Genomic DNA, 9,017 nt, shown 5'->3' on the forward strand with positions numbered 1-9,017 from the left:
AGAGACGAATAATTTTAGGGATTTCCTTTAGAACAGCAAAAACAGGCACTTCCATAATGAGGCTATTTTCAAAAAGTTTTTTTAATAGGGTTAAGCTGTGAAGTCTTTATTACTTCTATTAAAGATTTCTGATATTAAAGTAATTGATATTCATAGTAAGGTCCTATTAAAAATTCGGCCCTCACTTTACTCATGTGCATTATAAAATGTAGGAAAACATAAACTTTAAGTATGCAGGCTGATGATTAATAATTAGAAATTATGTTTGCAATTTTACTAAAAATCATGGCTTATTAATACTTCAGCTGCTCAGTCAGATTTTCATGAGTTATTCCATATTATTTTAAGGCTGTTGGTTCCTTCTTTTACTAACTACATACAAAAGCCTTATCAATTACATACTTACAGCACAAGCAAATCATAATTATATTTTCATTCTAGCTTTCACAAAGCTATATTCTAAATTCAATATCTAAACAAGCCTGTTTCAATGGATTAAGTATAAAGATCAGGTCTATAAGGTCAAACGTGGTAGACACTTCTCAAGTTGTATAGCAGAGCTACACATATATTAAAAGCAGAGCTATCTCATAAATTCTTAAACCTGGAACTTTTTTTCAATTTGGATATGAAAATCAAGATGAATTTAAAAAAAGAAAAGTGACAAAATTGCAAATTTTTGTTAATATCTAAGTCTCAAGTGGAAGATTCTTCCTAAAACTGCCACAATATCTCCAAAGATGTACCACTAAGAAACAACATAGATGAACCCCCTTATCAAGTACTAGTGTTAGATGTGAAATGCAAGTTAACACTTCAGTTTCAGAACTTTAATAGAGATATGTAGAATAATAAAATAGGAAGTTTGAAAACTTGGCGATGTAGAAGCAAACTTTTACCCAAAATCTTATTTTGATAATTAAGCTTCAAATCTAATAAATACATTTTAGATGCAAATAACTGGTAATTCATTGTCAGAGACTTTTTAAAACCACTGCTGCAAGTTTCACAGTCTATAAAAACTACTCTGACTTCAAAGACCAAGACTTTTCTTGAAAATATTGTTTTAATGAAGCAGTTATTTGATATTTCAAAGAAATGCAAGAGCTCATCAGATCGCTTTTATTCTGTAAATTACTGATTCCCATTTCAAATTTTGAATTGGTCAAATATATTTCCATGGGGAAAAAAACTAACATTAAAAGTTTGCTCCAGTGAACAAAATAATGTTCCTCACATGTATAAATGTAGTGTTCTTTAGCAATCAGGAATGCATTTTGAATACTCTTGCCATATGTTCAAAAATGAAAAACTTCTCTTGCAAACAAGCATTAAAAAAAAAAATCAAAGACACAGAAATCTATATATTTTGATTTGCACTACATTCATCTTATAGACCCAGCTCATTCTGACCACTCCAACTGGCCTGTTACGCATTCAATGTATTAGGAAGCTCTCCTAACTATCTGAAATAACATGATATTTTACATTCCCTTAAAAAATGTTGGACACAGAACTTCTTTTATTACATATCATCTAACATCTCAGCGATGTCAAAGTATATTTTGCTACCATACAGAAACTACCAGAAAGGCCTGGTTTTCAAACTGAAATTCTCTCAATACTAAGACAACCTTTTAATAGTGTACACAATATCCCAGCAAGCCAGGAAACAAAACAAACAAGATCTCTTTTCTTTTTCTTTTACGGAAAACTGAGTTCAAGTCCATTTTCATTTACGAAATACAGTCTCTGTCTTCACTATGATAATATTACAAAGCACCAAGCTGATTTACACAATTTAGAGCAACCAATTTTCTTAACATATCAGAGCACTTGAGGTGTTCCTTGCAGTGGAGGGGCAAAATTGCACATTGGTTTTCCCCAGTTCAGGCTCATCACACTGCTTTCAAAAGTTAAACCCTCAGTTTTCACCTAGACCATTACTTCTCACAAACAAACATTTTAGACACTTAACTTTCCCACATGCTATTTCATCATTTTTTCCATTTGGGAGGCATATATCTGAAAAAGGCACTTAAAAGATTTCAAAGTTGCTGTTTATTATACATACAGAATGTTAAAATGTACCCAATTTCTCCAAATATATAAATTTTGAAGAAAATAAGGATCAATTTGGAGTTATTTGCCTTTTAAATCAAGCTGGTACACTAAACACTAGATTTACTACACTGCCCAGTCCACCCTTCGGGCACCACAACTGTCACAAACAGCACAAGTTACCCAAGAAAGAGTACCTAGGAAAGAGTAAGCAAATGTCAGTGGCTGTAATTTAGAGAGGCCTTCTACACAATGGTTCCTTGGGTTTTTGATAATTCTCTCCATTCACAAGCTACAATCTTTCTACCATATTACCTAGCATTAAATTTCCTAGACCTTCAACTCTGTGTAAAATTTCATTATCAACTAAAGTGATAAAATAAGTTTTCAAATGACTCTTACTTGCAGATAAATGTGAAATGCACATTTAAACTACCTTAAAATAATAACCGCACCTGAATTCTAAGTACTAAAAATCATAAATTGACTTCTGCTACAGGAAACTCAGTGAGACAAGCTTTCTGGGGTGCTGCAACCCCAAGAAAGCATTTTCTTATGTGAACAGTAAAAAACCCTTCTGTCATTACTAATAGATGTCCAGCTTCTCTGTTTGAAGAGTTTGCATACTTACCCAGGAAGGCAAATGGAAAGTACAGGGGGGAGGAAGATGAACTGCAGCAAAGCCTTTGTCATATGATAGTGACCTATAAAGTATCAAATAAAGGTACATCATCAGTATGATAGAGCTTTACAACTGAATCCCAACTCCTACAACATCTATGAAGGAAGGACCCTGGAAACCCAGGAGTCCAGCTCCCCAACAACCCCTCCCCTCTCTTCACCCCCATCCCCACCCCCACGCTCGAACTGTGGCAATAAAGGCAAAGAAGCTCCCTGTACTCAAAGGGCAAAGACTGAGGGCAGCGCAGTTGGCATTCTAGGGTGTCTCCAGCACCCTCGCTCCCTACTCCCGGTATGCACAAGGCAGAAAGTTGATCCATTCTGCAAACCCAAAACCCATACCGCGATCATTCAACTTGCACAAGTGATCGCCGCCCCCAGAACAAATATACCAGTAACCAAATCATGGCAATCGATAGGCAGTCCGAGCCTCCCTGGTTCCCAGTAGCGGGCTGGAGGTAGCAGGGCGACAGCAACGAGTCCAGGTAGTGCAGCCCTCAGCCCTGCAGACCTGGGCGGCCACAGCCATCGCCCAAACGCCCGTCCGCGGTCACAATCCCCAGACTGGATATCGCAACAGAGAGGAGAAACACAGTCGCCAGAGCCCCCCGGCGTCAAGTGCAGGGCCACCAGGTCTTCGAGGTCGGGGTTGTGGTTGGGGGTAGGGAGGGCTAGGAAACGGAGAGGGAGGAAGGGAACGAGGGATCCCACCCCGGCTTTGTTGCTGGTCACCATCAAGTTTGCATCTTAGTACAAAATGTCGATCTTAAAGGCTGACAAGACAGAGGCAGAGGCAGAGGGAGAAAGAGAAAGGGAATAGAGTCCATCTTGCTTTGGGGAAGAGGGGGGAGAAAAAAAATGAAGTGCAAATCCCACACTCTGGGCGTAAAAGTCTGCTAAACACCTTTCCATAACGGAGGAGCAACGAGTGGGGTGTCCCCGTCCCCATGCCCACTCGAACTGGCGGCGGTCTGGGCAGAAAACGCCTCCCTCTCCTCCTCTTCCTCCTCCTTCCCCTCCTCCTCCTCCCTCTCCTCCTCCTCCCGCGGGCCCCGGCGAAGATCCCGCCGCCACCGCCGCTGCCTCCGCTGCCCCCCGGGGAGGCACCGCCGCCCGGCCCGGCGCTGCCATTCCGGGCTTGGACCGCGCGGCGCGCGTGGGGCCGGGAGCAGGGTGGCCGCGCGGGGACGTCCGCGCTGGGGACCCCCTGCGCCCCCTCGCCGCGGGCTGGCTACAAAAGTCGCGCGAGCAGAGGTGGCGGCGGCGCGCATAAGAGGGGGCGCGCGTGGGGCCCCACGCCGCGAGTGGGCAACCCCAGGGGATGGCGAAGACCGCCCCTCCGCGCGCGGGGAAAGTACCCCAGTCCCCCGCAGCCCGGCGTCCGCGGCCGGGAGATGAGAACTGGACGTGTCATTAGCAGGACAGGCAATGGTTTCAAAGCCCCAGGCCAATGACCATTAGCAGAGGCAGAGCTCGCTCCGTCCCCATCCCCCACCACCTCCACCCACCTTCCCCTTCTTCCCCCCCCCACCTCCACCCCACCTCGCGAAACTTTTCAACGAGATCCACCTGGACTAATTTGTCCTCAGACAGTTAAAATACTGACTAGACCCTACACACCAGGAGGGAAGGGGAATGCACGCTTTATTTTCTTTCTACAGAAAGGAAAGCAAAAAATAGCTTCTCTCTCCGTCTCTCCCTCTCCCCCCCCCCTCTGTCGTACATGTTGTGTCTTAGCTTTTTGCATCGTTTCGTTTTACCTTCCTCATTTAGCTGAAATGATCGCGGATATTTCACACATAAACGTGTTCCATTTTCTTGGATTCAGGGTCCCTGTAAATTACAGGACTCGGGTTTGGTCTCAGTTACGTTAAGTTTCATACAATACCAAAAAATAGAAAAATAATAATAAATTTCTGAGGGTGAGCGAGCGAGACGAGGTGGAGGAGGAAAAGAAACCTCGAGTCTGATTTCTGTAATTTACTAGCGACCCAGATCGCAGCAAATAACAGTGTAACACGAGTGTGGCTTAAGAGGGCTGGGGAGCTCTTTCTAGAGGCATCGACCCCATCCCCGGATAAAGGATCTGCAAGTTTTCTGTCATCGCGACCATGCAATGCCATAACTTACCTTCAGAAATAAGACTTTAAACAGCCAAGGCCTTCCTCCTCCCCTCCACCACCACCCCCAGCTTCGCTCTCTCCACCTTAAACTTATTGACACAACATAATCCCACATTCAAGCAAAATCCTGACACAGCCTCCCTCCTCCTCTTCCCCCTCCTCTCTTCCCTCCCGTTCTCTCGTTCTCTCTCTCTCTCTCTCTGGTTCTCGCTCGCTCGCTCTCTCTCTCCCGTCCCCCCCCCCGCCGGCTTTCCCTCCCTCTTCTCTCTCCCCTTCTCCCTCGCCCTCTTCCCCCTCTCCCCCATTCTTCCTCCTAGCCACTCTGGCACTAAAACAGCACTTTCTCTACTCGCCGCGCATTTGGTTAGGGGTGGGGGGTGAGAGGGCACCGATCTGCGGGGCCGGAACACCCAAATCCCAACTCTCCAGATGAACGAGCAACTGGGCTGCTGTTCCCGGTCACCGACGCACACGAAACGTTCAATAAATCCACTGAGGGCTGGCTCCTCGTACCTTCCTCCCCTGCCCCGACTCCCCAGGCCCCACCTCCCCGTCAGCCGAGCCCAAGCTGGGCTCCACGTACTTTCGCCGAGATGAAGTTTGGGGCTCCCCGGGCGGCCACGAGCCGCCCGCCGGCGTGAGGGCTCTGTTGTTGTTTTCCTCGGGCTGCTCCTGCCCGCGCCCCGGCTCCCGTGCCCCTCTCGGGCGGCGCTGCCTGTGTGCCGAGAGGTGCTGGTTGCAAACGCAGCCTGGCACCGGCTGGCCTACTACTCCCCAGCCCGGCCCCCAGCCTCCCGCCCCAGGGCACTGCCTCCGCGCCCCCCGCCCCCCGCCGGCGCGGCGGCCGCGACCCTCGCCCCCGACCTCTCCCGACCCAAAGTTTTGGCGGAGGGGGAAAGTGCCCGGGGAGCGGGCCGGCTGGCGGCGGCTCCGGACGCGCGGGGTTCCCTCCGTCTTCCTCAAGTCCAGCCTACCGGCTGCCGCCGCCGCCGCTGCTCCTGCCGCGGAGTCCTTGGGGCTGCAGCCCGGCGGCTCGCAAGTGAGTAGGAAAACAGAAAGTGCGGGGAGAGCGCCCGGGAAGGGCTGGGGATGGGGGGCGCTTACCTCGCGGGCTCGCGGGGCGTGAGGGCGTGTGTGTGGCTCGCCCTCAGCGGCCAGTCAGGGGTTCTCTATGGGAAAGTGGAGAGGAGCTCGCGGAGCCGCTCTGCCTCCGCTTCACTGTACACTGCTCCACATACAGTACATGCAACCCGGAGAGACTGAAAACACTCATTTTATATAAGGCAGCCTGCCATTGGCCCGCGCCGTGACGGACAGGCCACGCGGCCAAACAGAAGGCCCGTTACACCCAAACACACGCACACATACACACATTTTACAGAGACACACAAAGATCATCACATTTTCTATTTTCTAATGTTCGGGACCTGTAGACAGTGGGAGAAGACAGGTAGAGAGGCCCAGCAGAGTGGGTTGAGGAGGAAAGACCCTCTCTGCACCAAGTTGCAAGGCTTGAAACTGGTGTCCTTTTGACTTGGGAGGGTTATAGTAATAAACTACAACTCCACTGGATATGGAAGTAGGGGTTTTTGGTTTTTTTTTTTAAATCGTGGCCGTGTGGTGCCCCATGGAAGAGGCATGCATTGTGTCATGATTTTACAGCCTGACCTGGCTAACAAGTGGCCACGAAAGGCTTTTATCTGCATGGATATCTTTGGGTCAATGGGTTAGCGATCACATAGGCCAAAAGAGTGCAAGATAAGTTTATTAGGACTAAAATGCATTGAAGTTGTTAGTGCTTCATTTGTAGGTAAATTGAGAAAAATCAATACAACAATACACAGAAACAAGGATAAATATTTGGTTGAACTAGCCAATCTACTTTTGGCTGGTCAGAGGACTGCAAATCAACTGTGTGGGCACACAAACTGTGCTGTACAGTAGAATAAGTTATGAAAGATTAGCTATTGACCCCTTTCCTTAAAAACAGGCCTTTTGAATCCATATGTGTAAGATTTATAATTTGCATACTACATATGATATTTACTTTATATATTTCACATAATATGTGAACATCACGTGTTGGGTGACTTTGGGAGATGGTGAACCCAAGGGCTGTTCTTTCTGATTTTTTTCTCTATGATGCCCTTTTGACAAATTATGTTTGACAGTCCTATATAAACAAGTCAACAGGTTGCTAGGAAAAAGCCATAGCTGGAAACTAAGAGGAATAGATTCTAGACCCTACTCTTAAAACTCACTAAACGATCTTGAGCAACTCATTTAGCCCCTTTGATGCTCAGATTTGGGTTGGGGTTTTGTTTTTATTTTTTCTTTTAAGCTTAAAATAAGAAGCTTCCCCCAGTTTCCCTTCATTAAATGTTTATTCAGCATCTACTGTGTACCAGACATTACCATAGGCCCTAGATGTTTTCTTAAGGTTCTTTCTGATTTAAGTCTGCGAATTATTCTTAAACATAAACATTTTGAAGATTAAATAAACATTACGATTTTATGGCCTAGATGTGTAGCTTTAAAACTTAAAGGAAAGCTGGATAAGAGAACTTAATTCAAATCCCCGTTTATTTCCTTGATGTTATCTTGAGGTTTTTCTCTCACATCCATAAAGTTACCAAATAAGTGTGTTTGTAAGTGAAAGACGGAATGGGAAACAGATACAGAGTATACTTAAGTTTATGAAGTTTAGAAAACAAATAGTGGTATTTAAAAATGTGATGTTTTGTTTATTTTTTAGAGGAAAATAATTTTTAAAGGGAAGAGTATATCAAATCACAGCAGTTTGAACTGATACTATTAAAGGTTATGTTAATGATGCTCTGCATTTAGTGGGCAGAAGGAGCAAAGTGGTCTTTATCCACACTACACACTGCTGTGAGTTTGGTGCTAAGTATTATTGTCTCTATTTTCTCCATAAGAGAAATGGGACAGGGCCAAATTATAGAACCTGCTCAAGATTACACAGAATACTAGTGAAGAAAGAACTTAAACCCACAACTCTTAATACCCGACACAGTCTTTCCTTCCAAATGACAAACTTCAGGGACAAGAGGCAGATGGAGGAAAAGCTAGAAAAACTTTCTCAAGATTTCACTGTGCTCCTTTTTGAAGAGGGAAAAAAAAATCAACACAAGTTGCTATATTTAATTGCTGAGTGAAATGTGAATTTTTTGCTAGTATATTCACATTGTGAAAAATATAAAAGACCAGTCCACTTCCCACCCCTACCACCAACCCCAACTATAAGAAAACATTCTTTATTTCTTAATGGTCACAAAGATTTTTTTTTTTTTTTTGGTTGCATTACGCTTAGCTTAACAGAATTATTTAGAGCTACAGTTTTCAAACTTTTAGATCACACATTGTGATCAGTAAAATGTTTGAGCATGTACCCTCAGTATATGTATATTTATGTATATGTTTTAAAAATGCACCACTGAGTTTGGAGTTTTTTAGGCACTAGCCATTCAATCTCCTTGCTCAGCCCTGCAATAAGCCTTTCTCTGCATCAAAAATTAAAAAATAAAATCAAATAAAAATGCCAACTGCATGGATTTATTATTTATTATTACAAACCATACACTCACAAAAACAAAATGAAAATGCATGAGATAAAAATAAAAATTAAATAAGAGTTTTAATATTTTCTTCCCATACTCTGATGATATGGAGTATCACGTGCCCCGGGGTTTTTGCATTCAAGTTTGGAGATCTTCGACAGTATAAGGTGCTAACTGACTGGGACTGATGCAAGGGAGCATGAAGAAGTGCATAGACATGAGACTTTGCAAGTCATTATTGCTACTGGAAAACTGGTGGGTCCACAGAGCCTTGAGATCCAGATAATTACACATTTTTTAAACACATATGATACATTGGTGGTACACTGAGCATCATGTGGCAGTATAAGCCATCATTCAATGTTCTTTTGCAGATCATTTATTGAGAAGGATCTGTGTGCTAGGCATTGTGCATACCAGAATTCTGGAAAAGGAAAATTGCCTGCTCCTAGAAGTGATAGAATAGAATTCCAGTCTCATGTATGATAGACGGGGCCTTTCCACTCAGTAAGGGTAAGAGTCTTAGAACTAAATGTATTATAGTACTTTTACCATTTAGGAAATACTTTTTAGA

At 44.3% G+C, this 9,017-nt stretch overlaps 1 protein-coding gene across 9 annotated transcripts in view; it reads right to left on the reverse strand.

The window, feature by feature from the left end:
* Positions 1 to 6,116, reverse strand: part of BBX (BBX high mobility group box domain containing) — a 256,822-nt gene extending 250,706 nt beyond the window's left edge. For 6 of the 9 annotated variants that reach the window (XM_031456220.2, XM_031456214.2, XM_031456188.2 and 3 more), the window contains exons 1-2: positions 5,970 to 6,116; positions 2,693 to 2,765 (exon numbers count right to left, since the gene is read on the reverse strand). The gene's annotated coding sequence lies outside the window, so the exon portion shown is untranslated. Of the gene's footprint in view, positions 1 to 2,692; positions 2,766 to 4,502; positions 4,604 to 4,872; positions 5,007 to 5,448; positions 5,581 to 5,969 lie in introns of those variants that run through there. The other 3 variants (XM_031456192.2, XM_064495730.1, XM_064495722.1) reach the window with 3 other exon arrangements.
* Positions 6,117 to 9,017: the final 2,901 nt, after the last annotated feature.

This window comes from Camelus dromedarius, chromosome 2 (genome assembly GCF_036321535.1).
Source record: "Camelus dromedarius isolate mCamDro1 chromosome 2, mCamDro1.pat, whole genome shotgun sequence".
In the NCBI taxonomy this organism is placed as follows: domain Eukaryota; kingdom Metazoa; phylum Chordata; class Mammalia; order Artiodactyla; family Camelidae; genus Camelus; species Camelus dromedarius.